Source organism: Lolium perenne, chromosome 2 (genome assembly GCF_019359855.2).
Source record: "Lolium perenne isolate Kyuss_39 chromosome 2, Kyuss_2.0, whole genome shotgun sequence".
NCBI classification, from domain to species: Eukaryota; Viridiplantae; Streptophyta; class Magnoliopsida; order Poales; family Poaceae; genus Lolium; species Lolium perenne.
The window spans coordinates 254,231,678-254,253,108 of NC_067245.2; the positions used below are offsets into that span (position 1 = coordinate 254,231,678).

Below are 21,431 nucleotides of genomic sequence, written 5' to 3' on the forward strand. Positions count from 1 at the left end.
CCGCTTCATCCCACTATGCCACAAAGATGCAAAGTACTCAAACTAAAGACAACAGAAGCATCAACGCCCACAAAACCATTGTGTTCTACTCGTGCAACCATCTATGCATAGACACGGCTCTGATACCACTGTAGGGATTCGTTGCATAGAAAACAAAAAATTTCCTACCGCGAGAACGCAATCCAAGCCAAGATGCAATCTAGAAGATGGGAGCAACGAGGGGATGAACGAGACTAACCCTTGAAGATTTCCAAAGCCTACAAGAGGAGGCTCTTGTTGCTGCGGTAGACGATCACTTGCCGCTTTCAAAAGCGCGTAGAAGATCTTGACGGTGCCACAATCGGGCAGCACCTCCGTACTCGGTCACACGTTCGGTGTTGATGATGACGTCCTTCTCCCCATTCCAGCGGGCAGCGGAAGTAGTAGATCCTCCTCGGAATCCCGGCAGCACGACGGCGTGGTGGCGGTGTAGATGGAGAACTCCGGCAGGGCTTCGCCTAAGCGTATGCGGGAGAAGTGGTGGAGGAGGAGAGGCTAGGGTTTGGGGAGAGGGGGTGGCTAGGGCGCCGGCCCTGGGCAGCCCTAGGTGGTGCGGCCAAGAGTGGCTGCCCCCCTCCCTCTCCTCTTCATTATATAGGTGGAAATCCCCAAGAGTTGTAGTCCAAGTCTTCGAATAAGACCCCAACAACAAAACCTCCCATAGGTGGGAAACCTACTCAAGGGGGGAGTCCTACCCAAGGTGGGACTCCCACCTTTCCCTTAGGTGGGGTGGCCGGCCACCTATGGTGGAGTCCACCTGGGACTCCACCCTTTAGGGTTTGGCTGGCCATGCAAGGTGGAGTCCCTTCGGGACTCCACTTTCCATGGTGATTTCTTCCGGACTTTTCTAGAACCTTCTAGAACCTGCCATAAATGCACCGGATCATTTCCAAACCTCCTCGTGATGTCCTGGATCCCATCCGAGACTCCGAACAAAACTTCGAACTCCATTCCTTATTCCATATCTACTTAAACGACATCAAACCTTAAGTGTGTCACCCTACGGTTCGCGAACTATGTAGACATGGTCGAGATCTCTCTCCGACCAATAACCAATAGCGGGATCTGGAGATCCATAATGGCTCCCACATATTCAACGATGACTTAGTGATCGAATGAACCATTCACATACGATACCAATTCCCTTTGTCACGCGATATTTTACTTGTCCGAGGTTTGATCATCGGTATCTCTATACCTTGTTCAACCTCGTCTCCTGATAAGTACTCTTTACTCGTACCGTGGTATGTTGTCTCTTATGAACCATTCATATGCTTGCAAGCTATTTAGACGACATTCCACCGAGAGGGCCCAGAGTATATCTATCCGTCATCGGGATGGACAAATCCCACTGTTGATCCATATGCCTCAACTCATACTTTCCGGATACTTAATCCCACCTTTATAACCACCCATTTACGCAGTGGCGTTTGATGTAATCAAAGTACCTTTCCAGCATAAGTGATTTACATGGTCTCATGGTCATAAGGACTAGGTAACTATGTATCGAAAGCTTATAGCAAATAATTTAATGACGTGATCTTATGCTACGCTTAATTGGGTGTATCCATTACATCATTCACATAATGATATAACCTTGTTATTAATAACATCCAATGTTCATGATTATGAAACTAATCATCTATTAATCAACAAGCTAGTTAAGAGGCTTTACTAGGGACTCATTGTTGTTTACATAACACACATGTATCAATGTTTCGGTTAATACAATTATAGCATGGTATATAAACATTTATCATAAACATAAAGATATATAATAACCACTTTTATTATTGCCTCTTGGGCATATCTCCAACACTAACCCCCTTGCCAAACAGACCTCCAAAGAGCGGCTCCCATGAAGGACGTCATCTCTACCAGCGAGGTAGATCATCCCTCTTCTCTTTTGTTTACACATGTACTTTAGTTTATTTAAGGATAACACTCCCCCAACCTTTGCTTACTCAAGCCATGGCTAACCGAATCCTCGGGTGCCTTCCAACAATCTCATACCATGGAGGAGTGTCTATTGCAAAATTAAGTTGCTTACTGATGAATCAGGGCAAAACATGTGAAGAGAATTATTAATGAAAGTTGATTAATTGGGGCTGGGAACCCCGTTGCCAGCTCTTTTTGCAAAATTATAGGATAAGTGGATGAAGCCACTAGTCCATTAGTGGAAGCTGCCTAACAAGATTGAAAAATAAAACACCACATACTTCCTCATGAGCTATAGAACATTGACACAAATAAGAGGTAATAGCTTTTGAATTGCTTAAAGGTAGCACATGAAGTGTTTACTTGGAATGGCAGGGAAATACCACAAAGTAGGTAGTTATGGTGGACACTGATGGCATAGGTTTGGTTTAAGGGTTTGGATGTACGAGAAGTATTCCCTCTCGGTACAGGTCTTTGGCTAGCAAGGTTAATTAGCAAGCATAAGAGTCGAGGGAAACAAACAAATATACATGTGATAGAAACAATCATGCATCTTACTTGTAAGCACAAACAATTTTAACTTCAGAATACTAAGCTAAGGACTAACAAGAAAGATAATAACATATCTACATGTATTTCCTCTTCTCTACTTAAAACTCAAAGTGTTGTTGCTATTGACCAATGCTAAGTTTGCCAAAACCAAATAGATTTACTCAATGCTCCCAAAGTGATACCCCTACTACCAACAAGATCAATCATATAATAGAGATTGCAAACTAAAATAAGATGTGCAATATGTAAATGATAAGACTTCTCATTAATATTCCATAACGATAACTCATACCAAGGGATACATAGATAACCAACTAAAGGGAGATACTTCCATACCGCAACACATCTTATATGATAACTTCCCTACTCATGATATGACACTACTTGAAAGTAAAAAGATAAAAGATAGTGATGATGTGATACCGCGGCACTCCCCCAAGCTTGGAACAAACCAAGGGGATGCCAATACCGATGACGAATTACTCCTTCGGCGGTGGTGATGGTGAATTCCGGATAAGCTTCTCAACGAGCTCCTTTAGCTCATCAATCCTGTACGTGAGGTTGTGGATCATCTCTGAATTGTGCTCGACGCGGTTAAGAAGTACATCCGACGGCAAGTCCCAACTCTTAGAGTTGTTTCCCCACTCTTCAGCTTCAGGCTTCATCCTTCCTGCAGCGTTAGAATGATCTATATCCCAATTGCTGGGCAGCACTGCCTTGGGAACCCTTTCAGTTTGTGTATTATGAATTAGAATGTGGAAGGGGTGATAGGTGCCTGGTGGAGATGTCCTTGGAGCTAGGTAGTGACGTGGAACTCTTCCTCCGGTGCTAATCCGTGCACTCTTCTTGGCGTTGAACGGGTTTGACACCACTCCGATGCTTGCGACGGTGGTGCGCGGGCGTACTCGTGGAACTTCTTCAACTTCCTCTTCATCCTCCTTGACTTCTTCTTTCAACTCGGGGTCTTGAATATCTTCCTCCGAAGGCTCCTTGTCCTTGTTGTTGGAGACCATGATGCTTCTAGATCAACGACGGATCCTGGCAGAAACAGCTCGAAACAAAACTCGTCGAGAAAACGATATACGGACCTCCAGGGGTCCGGGGGATTATATAGCAAAAAATTTCACGACAAACGGAAAGTACCAGGTCGAACCAGAGTCAGAGAGGGGTGACGAGGCGGCCTCCTCACAGGGCGGCGCGGCCAGGCTGGGGCCCGCGCCGGCCTGTGGGGGCATGCCCTCGTGCGTCTCCTCCACTCCGTTTCGATCTCGTAATTTTTCATATTTTCCAAAAGTTGCAAAAACATTGTTCGGAAAGTTAAACGCGGACTTTTTCTTACCAGAACTGTTACCTATTCAAAGTCGGACTCTGCAGGACTGTCAACTTGGCCTTTGATGAAAGCTTCCGGAGTTACCACTTGAATAACATCAACATCTTCATTGTAAGAATCACCCGAGATATAATGCTTGAGTCTTTGTCCATTCACCACTTGTGTGGCATTACCTTGCAGAGAGCTAATTTTAATTGCTCCTGATCGATAAACCTCATCAATGACATATGGTCCTTCCCATTTTGAGAGTAATTTCCCTGCAAAAAATCTGAGACGAGACCGATACAATAGGACTTTATCTCCAACATTAAATTCTCTTTTGATAATTCTTCTATCATGCCATTTATTAACTTTCTCTTTAAAGAGTTTAGCATTTTCATAAGCTTCACTTCTCCATTCATCTAGAGAACTCAATTGTAGCAATCTCTTCTTACCGGCAAGTTTGAAATCTTTATTAAGTTCCCTTACAGCCCAATAAGCTTTGTGCTCTAGTTCTAAAGGTAAATGACAAGCTTTCCCATAAACCATTTTATAAGGCGACATACCCATGGGATTTTTATAAGCAGTTCTATAAGCCCATAGTGTGTCCTTCAATTTAATAGCCCAGTTCTTTCTAGATTTATTAACAGTCCTTCCCAAAATAGATTTAATCTCTCTATTTGATAATTCTACTTGCCCGCTAGTTTGAGGATGATAAGCGGAAGCAATTCTATGATTAATACCATACTTAGCAAGAGTTTTTCTAAAACCTCCATGAATAAAATGAGAACCTCCATTAGTCATAATATATCTAGGTACTCCAAATCTAGGAAAAATAATATCTAAAAGCATTCTTAAAGAGGTCTCACCATCAGCACTTTTTGTAGGTATGGCTTCCACCCATTTAGTAACATAATCAACAGCAACAAGTATATGAGTGTTACCTTCTGAAGAAGGGAAAGGACCCATGAAGTCAAATCCCCAACAATCGAATGGTTCAATAACAAGAGTATAGTTCATAGGCATTTCATTGCGTCTGGAGATATTACCAACCCTTTGACATTCATCACAAGATAAAATAAACTTTCTTGCATCTTTGAAGAGAGTTGGCCAATAAAAACCTGATTGTAGAACCTTTTGCGCGGTTCTATCTCCGGCGTGATGTCCTCCATAAACACTACCATGACATTTACTCAATATCTCCTGTTGTTCATATTCAGGAACACATCTTCGCAGAATACCATCCACTCCTTCTTTATATAGGTGTGGGTCATCCCAAAAATAATGCCTCAAGTCATAAAAGAATTTCCTCCTTTGCTGAGCTGAAAAGGTTGGAGGCAAGTACTTGGAAACAATAAAGTTAGCATAATCGGCATACCAAGGACTATCTCGCGAGCTCACCTTTATTACAGCCAATTGTTCATTTGGAAAACTATCATTAACAGGAACAGGATCATAAGCAATATTTTCCAATCTAGACAAATTATCAGCAACAGGATTATCAGCACCTTTCCTATCTATAATATGTAGATCAAATTCTTGCAAAAGAAGTACCCATCTAATAAGCCTTGGCTTAGCATCTTTCTTTGTCATAAGGTATCTAATTGCAGCATGATCAGTATGAATTGTAACTTTTGAATCAACAATATAGGATCTAAACTTATCACAAGCAAAGACTACAGCTAATAATTCTTTTTCAGTTGTAGCATAATTTCTTTGAGCAGCATCAAGAGTTTTGCTAGCATAATGAATAACATTCAATTTCTTATCTACTCGCTGTCCAAGAACAGCGCCTACAGCAAAATCACTAGCATCACACATAATCTCAAAAGGCAAATTCCAATTAGGAGGTTCAACTACAGGAGCAGTTTAAGGCTTTCTTTAGAGTTTCAAAAGCTTCCTTACAATCATCATCAAAAACAAAAGGTACATCTTTTTGAAGAAGATTAGTAAGAGGCTTTGAAATCTTAGAGAAATCTTTAATAAATCTCCTATAAAACCCAACATGACCAAGAACACTACGAATACCTTTAACATCCCTCGGATAGGGCATCTTCTCAATTGCTTCAACTTTAGCTCTATCAACTTCAATACCTCTCTCAGAAATTTTATGTCCCAATACAATTCCTTCATTAACCATAAAGTGGCACTTCTCCCAATTAAGAACAAGATTAGTTTCTTCACATCTCTGCAATACTTTATCGAGGTTTCACAAGCAATTATCAAAAGAATTCCCATAGACAGAAAAATCATCCATGAATACCTCTACAATACTCTCACAAAAGCCATGAAAAATAGCAGACATGCATCTTTGAAAAGTTGCAGGAGCATTACATAGACCAAAAGGCATACGCCTATAAGCATAAGTTCCATAAGGACAAGTGAAAGTGGTTTTCTCTTGATCTTTAGCTTTAACAGCAATTTGTGAAAACCCAGAATAACCATCAAGAAAGCAAAAATGAGTATTTTTAGACAACCTTTCTAACATTTGATCAATAAATGGTAAAGGGTAATGATCTTTCTTAGTAACCTTATTAACTTTTCGATAATCAATGCACATTCTATACCCTACAACTACTCTTTGAGGGATGAGCTCATCATTATCATTAGGCACAACCGTCATTCCTCCTTTCTTAGGAACACAATGCACAGGACTAACCCATCTACTATCAGCAATAGGATATATAATACCAGCTTCAAGAAGTTTTAATACCTCATTCCTTACCACATCCTTCATCTTCGGAATTAGACGACGTTGATGTTCAACAATAGGCTTTGCATCATCTTCCATATTGATAGCATGTTGGCAAATAGAGGGAGAAATCCCCTTCAAGTCATCAAGACTATAGCCAATAGCTCCTCGGTGTTTCTTCAATATTTCCAGTAACCTTTCTTCCTCAATATCTGAAAGCTTAGAACTAATAATAACAGGATATATTTTCTTATCATCAATATGAGCATACTTAAGATTATCAGGCAATGGTTTTAAATCAAAAACAGGATCTTCCTTTGGTGGTGGTGTTGTACCTAGATCTTCAACCGGCAAGTCATGTTTAAGAATAGGTTGACGAAGGAAAATTTCATCAAGCTCATTCCTTTCTTCCCTAAAGACTTCACTCTCACTATTCTCCAAATGTTGCTGCAAAGGATTATTAGGAGCAAGAGCAATAGACGCACACTGTTCAACTCTAAAATCATTATTAGGCAAATCAGCTTTATAAGGAGTTTTGGCAAATTTAGAGAAATTAAACTCATAAGATTCACCAGCAAATTTAGTAACAATCTTTTCCTTCTTGCAATCTATAACAGCTCCACAAGTATTTAGGAATGGTATACCAAAAATAATAGGACAATACTTACTAGCAGCAGAACCAAGTACCAGAAAGTCAGCAGGATATTTAATCTTACCACACAGAACTTCCACATCTCGAACAATACCAATAGGAGAGATAGTTTCTCTATTAGCTATCCGAATAACCACATCAATATCTTCAAGTTCACAAGAACCAATTTCATGCATGATCTCCGTATAAAGCTCATAAGGAATGGCGCTAATACTTGCACCAATGTCACATAAACCATAATAATAATGATCACCAATTCTAACAGAGAGCATAGGAACACTAGCTTTCCTAGACTTATTAGGATGCGAAACAATATTAGAAGCATCTTCACAAAAAATAATATGACCATCTTCTACATTTTCAGTCACAAGATCTTTAACTATTGCAACAGCAGGTTCAACCTTATTTTGTTCTTCAGGTTCTATAGGTTTCTTTGCACTTTTATTAACCGCACTAGATATAACAGAGTACTCCTTCATTTTAGCAGGGAAAGGAGTTTTTTCAATATAAGCTTCAGGAAGAATATGATCAATAGTTTCAATTATAGCACATTTATTTATAGATGGATCAATTTTATCTTTATATGGTTCATGATACTTATCAAAATTCTTCCTAGGCAATTCAAAGTGAGATGCAAAAGCTTTATAAAGATTTACAACGACTTGAGAATCAAGACCATAAGTAGCACTAATATTACGAAATTTATCAGTATCCATAAAAACTTCAATGCATTTATAATCAAAGTTTATACCTGACTCTCTATCTTTGTCGTTCTCCCATCCTTCAGTATTCTCCTGGATCCGATCAAGAAGGTCCCTTTTAAACTCTTCTTTGTTGCGTGTAAATGATCCAGAACAAGAAGTATCCAGCAAAGTCTTATCTTGAAAAGACAATCTTGCAAAGAAATTATCAATAATAATATTACCAGGAAGCTCATGAATGGGGCATTTGAGCATTAAAGACTTCAATTTCCCCCAAGCTTGGGCAATACTTTCTCCATCATGAGGCCAGAAATTATATATGCGGTTCCGATCTTTGTGAATCTCACTTGGAGGATAGAATTTGGAATAAAATAAAGGCACAATGTCCTCCCAATTAAGAGAATCCCTATTCTTCAGCAATTTATACCAGTGCGCTGCTTTACCAGACAACGATATAGAGAATAGTTTCTTCCTAACTTCATCCATAGCAATACCTGCACATTTGAATAACCCGCATAATTCATGTAAAAACAATAAATGATCACCAGGATGGACAATTCCATCCCCTTCATAGCGGTTATCCACAACACGTTCAATAATTTTCATAGGTATTTTGTATCGAACCTCGTTCTCACCTGGCGCCTCATCCACTACCCTTGCAGTAGTAGTAGATTTCCCAAAGAGGAATTCAAGAGAAGACCTCTCCATAATGATTTATAGCAGCAGGCAGAAATAAAAACAGCACGTACAGTAAAGGTTTTCCTTACCAATTCCACTTACCAATAGCGCTTCACTCCCCGGCAACGGCGCCAGAAAATAGTCTTGATGACCCACAAGTATAGGGGGTGTATCGTAGTACTTTCGATAAATAAGAGTGTCGAACCCAACGAGGAGCAGAAGGTGTTGACAAGCAGTTTCGATGAAGGATTCACTGTAAATGCTCACGGACAAGTATTCAGGGGGTTTTGATATAGCAGATGAAATAAGTACAAGTAAGTAAAGTGCGAGAGAAATAATTGCAGTGAGTGGCCCAATCCTTTTTAGCACAAAGGACAAGCCGGTTTGTTTACTTATAATGACCAAACATTCTTGAGGACACACGGGGATTTAGTCTAGTGCTTTCGCTTCATATAGCTGATTAATCTTCATTGTTTTGATAAGTGTTGTGTGGGTGAGCCTATGCTAATGCACCGCCCTTCCTAGGACTAATACATACTTGTGATTATACCCCTTGCAAGCATCCGCAAATACAAGAAAGTAATTAAGATAAATCTAACCACAGCCTTAAACTCTGAGATCCTGCTATCCCTCCTGCATCGATATACTAACGGGGGTTGATAACCCACAAGTATAGGGGATCGCAGCAGTCTTCGAGGGAAGTAAAACCCAAATTTATTGATTCGACACAAGGGGAGGTAAAGAATACTTATAAGCCTTAACAACTGAGTTGTCAATTCAGCTGCACCTGGAAAAGCACTAGTAACAGGGGTGATGTGAAAGTAGCAGTAATATGAGAGCAGTAATAACAGTAACACAGCAGCAGTAATAGCAATATGAGAGCAATAGCACCAGAAAATAGTTGATACTACTTCCAATGACATGTAGGAACGAGTATATGATGATGAAAGATGGACCGGGGTTCCCAGCTATCTACACTAGTGGTAACTCTCCAATAACAAGTGTTGGGTGAACAAATTACAGTTGGGCAATTGATAGGATTCAAAGCATTAAGTTAGAACATCCAGCTTATTAATCATGTAGGCATGTTTTCCATATATAGTCGTACGTGCTCGCAATGAGAAACTTGCACAACATCTTTTGTCCTACCAGCCGGTGGCAGCCGGGCCTCAAGGGAATCTACTGGATATTAAGGTACTCCTTTTAATAGAGTACCGGAGCAAAGCATTAACACTTGGTGAAAACATGTGATCCTCACATCACCGCCATCCCCTCCGGTTGTCCCGATTTCTGTCACTTCGGGGCCTTTGGTTCCGGACAGTGACATGTGCATACAACTTGTAGATACAATCTAAGCAATAATTATAGAGCTTAAATCTAAGATCATGCCACTCGGGCCCTAGTGACAAGCATTAAGCATAACAAGATTGCAACAACAATAACTTCACAAACTTTATAGATAGACTAATCATAATGTATCATCCATCGGATCCCAACAAACACAACACCGATTACATCAGATGGATCTCAATCATGTAAGGCAGCTCATGAGATCATTATATTGAAGTACATGGGATAGAGCAACTAGCTATAGCTAGAACCCGTAGTCCATGGGGGAACTACTCACGGAGCATGATGGAGGCGATGGCGTCGATGGAGATGGCTTCCGGGGGCACTTCCCCGTCCCGGCAGGGTGCCGGAACAGAGACTTCTGTCCCCCGAATTGGAGTTTCGTGATGGCGGCGGCGCCCCTGGAGTCTTTCTGGAGTTTCGTCAATACGTACGGTATTTTTAGGTCGAAAGGGATTTTATAGGCGAAGAGGCGGCGCAGGGGGGCACCTGGGGGCGCCTCACCCTAGGCTGGCGTGGGCCCAGGCTTGGCCGCGCCGCCATAGGGTGTGGTGGCCCTCTGGCCCCTCTCCGACTCTTCTTCGGTGTTCTAGAGCCTTCCGGGAAAAATAGGAGGTTTGGCGTTGATTTCGTCCAATTCCGAGAATATTGCCCGAACAGCCTTTCTGGAACCAAAAACAGCAGAAACAGAGAACGGCACTGTGGCATCTCGTTAATAGGTTAGTTCCGGAAAATGCATGAAATCATCATAAAGTGCAAGCAAAACATGTAAGTATTGTCATAAAACAAGCATGGAACGACATAAATTATGGATACGTCGGGGACGTATCAGCATCCCCAAGCTTAGTTCCTGCTCGTCCCGAGCAGGTAAACGATAAAAAGAATAATTTCTGTAGTGACATGCTACTTACATAACCTTGATCATACTATTACAAAGCATATGAAATGAATGAAGTGACTCAAGGCAATGATCTATAGTTGCTAACAAGTAGATAACATATAGCAAAACTTTTCATGAATAGTACTTTCAAGACAAGCATCAAAAGTCTTGCACAAGAGTTAACTCATAAAGCAATAAATTCAAAGTAGAGGCATCGAAGCAACACAAAGGAAGATATAAGTTTCAGCAGTTGCTTTCAACTTTCAACATGCATATCTCATGGATAATTGTCAACATAAAGTAATATGATGAATGCAAATAAGCAAGTATGTAAGAATCAATGCACAGTTAACACAAGTGTTTGCTTCTAAGGTGGAAGGAAGTAGGTAAACTGACTCAATATAAAGTAAAAGAATGGCCCTTCGCAGAGGGAAGCATTGATTGCTATATTTGTGCTAGAGCTTTGGTTTTGAAAACATAAAGAGAGCATAAAAGTAAAATTTTGAGAGGTGTTTGTTGTTGTCAACGAATGGTAGTGGGCACTCTAACCCCCTTGCCAGACAAACCTTCAAAGAGCGGCTCCCATTTTATTTTATTTTTGGGTGGCACTCCTTCCAACCTTTCTTTCACAAACCATGGCTAACCGAATCCTCGGGTGCCTGCCAACAATCTCATACCATGAAGGAGTGCCTTTTTGTTTTAGTTTTATTATGATGACACTCCCCCCAACCTTTGCTTACACAAGCCATGGCTAACCGAATCCTTCGGGTGCCGTCCAACAATCACATACCATGGAGGAGTGTCTATTTAGTTTAATTAATTTGGGACTGGGAATCCCATTGCCAGCTCTTTTTGCAAAATTATTGGATAAGCGGATGAAGCCACTAGTCCATTGGTGAAAGTTGCCCAACAAGAATGAAAGATAAACACCACATACTTCCTCATGAGCTATAAAACATTAACACAAATTGAGAAGCATTTTGAATTGTTTAAAGGTAGCACTCAAGCAATTTACTTTGGAATGGCAGGAAATACCACATAGTAGGTAGGTATGGTGGACACAATTGGCATAGTGGTTGGCTCAAGGATTTTGGATGCATGAGAAGTATTCCCTCTCGATACAAGGCTTAGGCTAGCAAGGTTGTTTGAAGCAAACACAAGTATGAACCGGTACAGCAAAACTTACATAAGAACATATCGCAAGCATTATAATACTCTACACTGTCTTCCTTGTTGCTCAAACACTTTACCAGAAAATATCTAGATCTTAAGAGAGATCAATTATGCAAACCAATTTCAACAAGCTTTACGGTAGTTCTCCACTAATAGGTTTAAACCACATGAAAAAAACTTAATCTATTTGAGAGCTCAAAACAATTGCCAAGTGTCAAATTATCCAAGACATTATGAGGCATTTTCTGTTTCCAACCAAATAATAATAAGTGCTATAGCTTCCAACTTTTATCATTGAACATTAAAAGTAAAACGAAGAACAAGTGTTCATATGAAAAAGCAGAGCGTGTCTCTCTCCCAAACAAGGATTGCTAGGATCCGAATTTATTCAAACACAAACAAAAATAAAAGCACACAGACGCTCCAAGTAAAGCACATATGATGTGACCGAATAAAAATATAGTTTCAGGGGAGGAACCTGATAAGTTGATGAAGAAGGGGATGCCTTGGGCATCCCCAAGCTTAGACGCTTGAATCTTCTTAAAATATGCAGGGATGAACCACGGGGGCATCCCCAAGCTTAGACTTTTCACTCTTCTTGATCATATATCATCCTCCTCTCTTGACCCTTGAAAACTTCCTTCACAACAAACTTCTCATAAACTTCATTAGAGGGGTTAGTACTCAAAAATTTTGAATCCACCTTGGTCCTGTAGTGGCACATTGCAAGAACTCAATAAAACATTAGCTACAGCTCTCTATGTCTAGAAAAGCTCGCTTAAAGTCCACAAGAGACAATGCAAAAAACAGAAACAGAATCTGCCAAAACAGAACAGCCAGTAAAGACGAATTTTAATAAAATACTTCCGTTGCTCAAATCATAAAACTCAAAACTAATGAAAGTTGCGTACATATCTGAGGAACACACACGTAAATTGGCATATTTTTCTGATTTCCTACAGAGAAAACAGCCTAGATTCGTGACAGATAGAAATCTGTTTCTGCGCAGAAATCCAAATCTAGTATCAACCTTCGATTAGAGGCTTCACTTGGCACAACAAAACACAAAACTAAGATAAGGAGAGGTTGCTACAGTAGTAAACAACTTCCAAGACACAAATATAAAATAAAGTACTGTAGCAAAATAACACATGGGTTATCTCCCAAGAAGTTGCTTTCTTTATAGCCATTAAGATGGGCTCAGCAGTTTTAATGATGCACTCGCAAGAAATAGTATTTGAAGCAAAAGAGAGCATCAAGAGGCAAATCCAAAACACATTTAAGTCTAACATGCTTCCTATGCAAAGGAATCTTGTACACAAATAAATTCATGAAGAACAAAGTGACAAGCATAAGAAGATAGAACAAGTGTAACTTCAACAATTTCAGCATATAGAGAGGTGTATTAGTACCATGAAAATTTCTACTACCATATTTTCCTCTCTCATAATAATTTTCAGTAGCTTCATGAACAAACTCAACAATATAACTATCACATGCAGCATGCTTCTCATGATTTCCAAACACATAATTTTTATCAAGTTCAAGAATAGTGGAATAAAAACTTTCAAACTTACTTTTATTAATAATATAACAAGGTAGTTGATCAATCTCAAGAGATATGGGACTCATAGAATAAGTCAAGGACTCTCCAATCCCATTTCATTAGTAGTACAATTAATAGTATCAAGTAACATAGGACCATCATCTAGAGCTTTATCATAAACATTTGCTAAGCAAAATTCTTTAGTACCATGCATTTCGACATCAGGCACAAACAAAGCATTATCATAAGATTTATCAAAGTAGCATGGATTATAATAAATAACAGTAGCATAATTATTCTCACAAGTTTTACTCATAGGGAATATTTCAAGAGAATCCACAGGAACATAACATTCAACCTCTTTCGGTAAGCATGGAGGACAATCAAATAGTGTAAGAGATAAAGAGTTACTCTCATTAGAAGGTTGGCATGGGTAGCTAATCCATTCTTCCCCCTTTTGTTCGTCGCTCTCCTCTTCTTTTTCATCCAATGAGCTTTCAGGTTCATCAATTTCCTCCTCTTTTTCATCCAATGAGCTTTCAGGTTCATCAATTTCTTCTTCCACCGGTTCCTGCAAATTGTGAGTGCATTCTTGTGCATTAATGTGTCTCTCTTTATAATCAAGGATATAAGGATTCCTACTGTAGCATTCTATGCAAGAATTAAGGATAGTAGAGACATAATCTTTAAGGTCCTTACAAATAGCACAAGTTTCATAATTCTCAACCATGAAGGATTCTATCTCGGAGGCTCCCATAAATAAGACAAATTGTTCTACCTCTTCGAACCCATAATGAATATAGCAATTCCGATTATAGCTCTTAATAAAAAATTCCTCACTAAAGCCACATTGAAATTTAAGATGTTTAGTATCCTGTTGAGAGCAACAGTTTATATCATGGCGTCTAAGCAAGATTCTAGCAATTGTATTCAATTTTTCTATCATAGCACTCATTACTTTACCTGTTCTTGATTCTCTATAACAATTATAACATTCCATAAGCTCCAAGTAGGTTGTTGGTTCTCCCATGACAGCAGTTTTTAATTTTTTGGTTTTTCAAATTTTTATGGATTTTTGGGTATATGAGGAAAATAAAACAAAACTGAAATAAACTAGACAAAAGTAAACTAAGCAAAGTAATACTAGACAGAAATAAACGAAGCACAAGTAAACTAGGAAAAAGTAGACTAAGCAAAACAAAATAAAATAAAACAGAGAGAGAGGTAGAGTGTACTCCCCAGGTGAACTTATGAGTAGAGCTATGCCTCCCCGGCAACGGCGCCAGAAAACAGTCTTGATAACCCACAAGTATAGGGGATCGCATCAGTCTTCGAGGGAAGTAAAACCCAAATTTATTGATTCGACACAAGGGGAGGTAAAGAATACTTATAAGCCTTAACAACTGAGTTGTCAATTCAGCTGCACCTGGAAAAGCACTAGTAACAGGGGTGATGTGAAAGTAGCAGTAATATGAGAGCAGTAGTAACAGTAACACAACAGCAGTAATAGCAATATGAGAGCAATAGCACCAGAAAATAGTTGATACTACTTCCAATGACATGTAGGAACGAGTATATGATGATGAAAGATGGACCGGGGTTCCCAGCTATCTACACTAGTGGTAACTCTCCAATAACAAGTGTTGGGTGAACAAATTACAGTTGGGCAATTGATAGGATTCAAAGCATTAAGTTAGAACATCCAGCTTATTAATCATGTAGGCATGTTTTCCATATATAGTCGTACGTGCTCGCAATGAGAAACTTGCACAACATCTTTTGTCCTACCAGCCGGTGGCAGCCGGGCCTCAAGGGAATCTACTGGATATTAAGGTACTCCTTTTAATAGAGTACCGGAGCAAAGCATTAACACTTGGTGAAAACATGTGATCCTCACATCACCGCCATCCCCTCCGGTTGTCCCGATTTCTGTCACTTCGGGGCCTTTGGTTCCGGACAGTGACATGTGCATACAACTTGTAGATACAATCTAAGCAATAATTATAGAGCTTAAATCTAAGATCATGCCACTCGGGCCCTAGTGACAAGCATTAAGCATAACAAGATTGCAACAACAATAACTTCACAAACTTTATAGATAGACTAATCATAATGTATCATCCATCGGATCCCAACAAACACAACACCGATTACATCAGATGGATCTCAATCATGTAAGGCAGCTCATGAGATCATTGTATTGAAGTACATGGGATAGAGAGTACCAACTAGCTACAGCTAGAACCCGTAGTCCATGGGGGAACTACTCACGGAGCATGATGGAGGCGATGGCGTCGATGGAGATGGCTTCCGGGGGCACTTCCCCGTCCCGACAGGGTGCCGGAACAGAGACTTCTGTCCCCCGAATTGGAGTTTCGCGATGGCGGCGGCGCCCCTGGAGTCTTTCTGGAGTTTCATCAATCCGTACGGTGTTTTTAGGTCGAAAGGGATTTTATAGGCGAAGAGGCGGCGCAGGGGGGCACCTGGGGGTGCCTCACCCTAGGCTGGCGTGGGCCCAGGCTTGGCCGCGCCTCCATAGGGTGTGGTGGCCCTCTGGCCCCTCTCCGACTCTTCTTCGGTGTTCTGGAGCCTTCCGGGAAAAATAGGAGGTTTGGCGTTGATTTCGTCCAATTCCGAGAATATTGCCCGAACAGCCTTTCTGGAACCAAAAACAGCAGAAACAGAACTGCACCGTGGCATCTCGTTAATAGGTTAGTTCCGGAAAATGCATGAAATCATCATAAAGTGCAAGCAAAACATGTAAGTATTGTCATAAAACAAGCATGGAACGACATAAATTATGGATACGTCGGGGACGTATCAGGGGTTCAGGTTGCTGTCACTCTGGCAACCCCGCAATTAGCAACCGAATACAAGATGTATCCCCCTAGGCCCATAAATGGTGAAGTAGCATGTAGTCGACATTCACATGACACCACTAGAAGAATCACACCACAACTTAAATATCATAACATTGAATACTAGCCAACATAATTCACTACTAACATTTAGACTTCACCCATGTCCTCAAGAACTAAACGAACTACTCACGAGACATCATATGGAACATGATCAGAGGTGATATGATGGTGAATAACAATCTGAACATAAACCTTGGTTCAATGGTTTCACTCAATAGCATCAATAACAAGTAGAAATCAACACCGGGAGAGTTTCCCCTATCAAACAATCAAGATCAAACCCTAATTGTTACAGCGATGATGAGGTGCAGCGGTGGAGATGGCGGTGATGATGATGATGATGATGGTGATGATGATGGAGATGATGTCCAGCTCGATGACGATGACGATGGCGTCGATTTCCCCCTCCGGGAGGGAATTTCCCCGGCGAATTCCTGCCCGCCGGAGAGCTCTTTTCTCTCTGGTGTTTTCCGCCCCGCAGAGGTGGCTGTGACTCTTCGCGACTCTCCTCTGGGGCTTAGGTTTTCGGGACGAAGACGTACGCGAAGAAAAGGAGGCGAGAGGGGGCTGTGGGCCCCCTCCTCACACGGCGGCGCGGCCAGGCCTTAGGCCGCGCCGGCCTATGAGGTGGGCCCACCTCGGGTCCCCTCGGCTCCCCCTTCTGGCTCCCTTCGACTTCTGGAAAAATAGGATTTTTCATATAATTTCCGTCAACTGTTGATCTTCCGAAATATTGCAACATGATGGTGCTTTTTCCAGCAGAATCCTGGCTCCGGTGCGCGATCCCCAAATAATCATGAAACATGCAAAATAGATGAAATAACATAAGTATCATCTCCAAATATGAAATATATCAATGAATAACAGCAAATTATGATATAAAATAGTGAAGCAAAATGGACGTATCACCGTACTATTTGTGTTGCAGTCTCCCCCGCCCCTTTGCATGTGGTTTCACTGGATAGACCAGGAGCAGCCGGAGTGGGCACGCCGCGAGGTGGAGGAGAAACAACGGCGTGCATGGGCAAGCTTCCATGAGGAGGAGCGTTTCGAAAAAGCTATTGCTAATGATAAAGCAGAAAGAGAGAGACAGATACAAAAATTAAGGGCGGAGCAAGCTCGAAATCGTGAGGTGAATCAGAAGAGGATGGATGATGAGGCTACACGTAGGTATGCAGAGGAAGATGTGCGCAGAGAGGCCCGTGAAGCGGAGAGGAAGAGATTAAGGGAAAGAGCTGCCGAGGCGCAAGCGGCAGAAGAACGCGGCGACAAGTCCGGAAAATGGCCACGCTGGACGCAGGGAAAGTAGAGTGATATATTTGTACTAACTACGTATGTTAAATTCCGTTTTACTTTGTCATTGTATCTTAAATAATGGTGTTGGCAGTGCCGATGTATCTTCATTCAGGGTAGTAACTTAATTGTATGTTTTATTTTTGCATCATCATGTATCTTATTTTGAAGTACTTGGTGAATAATAATTCGAAGTTATAGAAATATGTCTCATACATAGGTCATACATAGATAGAAATAATAGTAAAATGCCGACGACGGCAACATAGGTCATACATAGATAGAGTCATGAACATATCACGCTTGTCGACGACGGCGTGGTGGTCTCTGCCTACCACCAGAAGGTGACCATGGATTTGGTACACGATGTTGGCGCAAACCTCGCCCGTACTGATTTTCCTCATTCTTTGTACGTGTCTCATTTGGTGGTGATGGAGTCTGAAATAAGTAATGAGATTCCTGATTTGGAGGAATCAAACTAGCATCTGTGCTGAAAATTCTACCTCCAAAGAATTCTTCAACTATCCCAGTAACATCATTGCAAGGTTGTTGGGAAGTGCTGCCGTAGTATTGTGGTTCCATCTGCGTCATATCAGGCCACGTCGGGACTGAAGATTCCTACGTATCGAACGGCTACGTCAGAAAAATGCACGCACTAATCATGTTCTGTAATTAACGTGCATTAACCTGAGTTGGGTATTGCGATTGCATGTGGTCACGACCCCGCAGTGGGGGCATATTGTGGCCTAAACCAGCTCCCATGTTGGACCACGTATGGTCAACAGATTCCTGCGAACGTAAACGATATGTTATTAGTAGGCATGTAAATAATCACGTGTTGGTAGGTAATTATTAAATATGAGAATACCTGAGTGTTGAATCTTTGCGAGTATTCGCCTTCTGTGTAGGAGAATCGTTGTCCAGATGGATATGACGGAAAATGATCGTCCTCCTAATACAATTGGAAAAAAATGTGTCATTGTTGTAAGTTCAGGAGGAATGTATGTACGCATGTTGATTACCTGTGTGGCGCCATGGCGTTGAGATATGTGTGCGGACTGTGATCGTTCAAGTAGAGATGAGTCGCATCGTGTATTAGATGTATGCGAGGTAGAGGGAACTGGTACGGTCGGTGTGGCGGATGGCTGGCTCACACGTACCATACTCGGTCTGTTCGACGGTGCCTCCGGCATGTCGAATGCTCGACTGACAACATCATCATGACGGCTGCAACCAAGACGCCTAAGCCCTTTAATGGCAGTATTAAAAATACGTTTTACCATGGATTTTCCCTCCGTACTATCCATGTTGCGCAAGTTCAAAGTGTCCTGGGCGTCCTGTGCGATCTGCCTGAACTCGTCAATCTGAATGGAATTACAAAATTAATATTACTTATAAACACATATTTTCTTAATTACAATTATATAACAAGTACCGAAGTGTCACGGTGGTAAGCTGAGGCCCATGTGAGGTGTGTCGGACTCGATGGTGGGGGACCGGTGAGGAGAGTCCGTGTGCTAGCGCGATACCATTCATTATACGTTGGCAGTATCTCACCGTTGTACCTTCTGCATACTCCATCGGACTCTGCTTCATCAATCCATTTCGTAATCCATGTTTGATTACGCTGACTCCAGTCGAAACAACTCATGCCTTTATTGTCTTGTCTACAATCCAATAAATTTTATTACATAATGAAATAGATTAATTGAAGTGCAATTCATTGTTTCTATTACAGTGACCAAACTTACGTATGAACATCAGCAACAAGGCGTCTTGGTGATGGTGGGGGAATATCCTGATGCTTACCAAACTGCCGCATGACACGCTCTGGGTTGTATGGCTCAACCATCCAAATAAAGAGTAGGTTGCATCGTGTGAACCACAACCGTACGTCTCACAGCATATCTGGTGGTGGTTTAACAAGACCCCAGACAATGTACACGTCATGTTCCATATATGGGTCCCATTTGACCATGGTCTCTTGTAGCTCCTCAAACTATTGGTGGTATTCGGGGTAGCAACCGTGTGCTACATTATTTGACCACCTTTTTTTTGCATGTACCCAACGACTTCCAAAAGTAAGAGGGGCATATTGTTCGGTCTCACCGCCGTATGGGTGAATTGGTTTCAGGAGCTGGGGACGCCCAACTGGTAGGTACTCCCACGACCATAGCTGAAGAAACTCTGCGCTTACAGCAAGTATATGTCCCTTTGAAGATGCCCTGGTTTTCTTTGTTGCATCACACAACCCCCTATAGGTATACGCGAGCATTGCAGAACCAAAGCTGTATATAGGGTTGGGTGGTGGAGGCGAATCTACTATGTACTCGGCTATCTTAATAAGACCCGGGAGAACAATATCACCATGGGACGAAGGAAACATTATACCAAATAGGTACAGTAAATACGCAAAAAGATGTCGCCTCATGATCGCAACATCTGCTTCAGCTGGTAACTCTTGAAAATTATTGACCAACCAGCTTAGAGGGACCCCCCTTGGACGTGACCCTCCGCGGCTTGTAGCAGGCATTGCCACGCCAAGACGGTCATGTACCTCAGTCGGCCAAATACTAGAATAAGCGGCAGGGACCAAAGGAGTACCCTTGATTGGCAGGGCTGTGATCATGGAAACATCTTTGAGCGTAGGAGTCAGCTCCCCACAACTTAAGTGGAAGGTGTGGGTTTCAGGTTTCCAACGATCAACAAGGGCCGATAGAAGAGATGGGTCTAACGTGAACTTCTCCTTGCTCGATGTCAGCTTAGAAAATGGTAGAAGTCCATGGGCCCTGAGATGTTCCTCATAAACACTGTTAACAAGAAACCTGTTCTTAATGGTTCGTACCCTGAAGACCGGAGGTGGGTTTGAGTGCGCATTCGGGTTCAACCAGAGGTGGCAACGGTGTCCGGCATCGCAGGATCTTCGCAACAGGTCTGGCAAATCCGACATCATAACCTGCATCCATCGATGGTATAATCATACATTAATACATTAATCAGACATTCATAAAAGTTTAATTAAAATATTTTATTACAGCACACCAAACATATAATAATGCATTAATACATGTCTCTTTATTACAGCACACCAAACATACAAATATTTGAAAACAAAAAATTACATCATGTAGAATTATTGTTGGTGCGGTAAGGGCATTCCGTTCGCGCATGACCGGGGCATCTGCAAAGGCGACAACGTCGAGGTTCTCCTGCCTGGCTATGATCCATGTCATTCCTATGACGACGAGATTGGCGTCGTCCCCTCGCGGTTCTCTTCAATGTCGGGTCCGGAACCCATTTGGTAGTTCTTTCTGGAAACTCGTACCTATAGTGTCCGTTGAGTCCCGTGTCCGTAACTCACCGTTCCAAGTTCCGAGTAGGTTCTGGATGTTGAAGTAGGGAGATATGTAGTTCTCCACGCTGATGTTCTGTGCTGCAGCCGCCCTAAGGACATGACTACATGGGTATCCTAAAAGCTTGGGCTTGTTGCAACTGCATTCACACGTGTTGGGGCCGAGTTGAACAGCTTGCTTTCTCGATCCTCTATGATGGCCTTTCACATACTTGGCTCGTACGTGGATTTCCCACTTATTATTAAGTGCATCAATTTGACGAAACCCATGACTTTTGGATTTTTCAGCTTTCTCATCCAAATGTCGTTGCATCTTTTCAGACCATTGCTTGTTCATCACATACCTGTGAGAAAG

The 21,431-nt window shown here is 41.5% G+C and overlaps 1 long non-coding RNA gene across 1 annotated transcript; it reads right to left on the bottom strand.

Annotated features, from left to right (window-relative positions):
• Positions 1-18,405: 18,405 nt before the first annotated feature.
• On the bottom strand, positions 18,406-18,811 carry LOC139835311 (uncharacterized). Its single transcript, XR_011751107.1, has 3 exons — positions 18,747-18,811; positions 18,593-18,676; positions 18,406-18,513 (listed from the first exon to the last, which is right to left on the bottom strand). It is a non-coding gene; the product is annotated as an uncharacterized lncRNA (long non-coding RNA).
• Between the last annotated feature and the right edge of the window lie 2,620 nt (positions 18,812-21,431).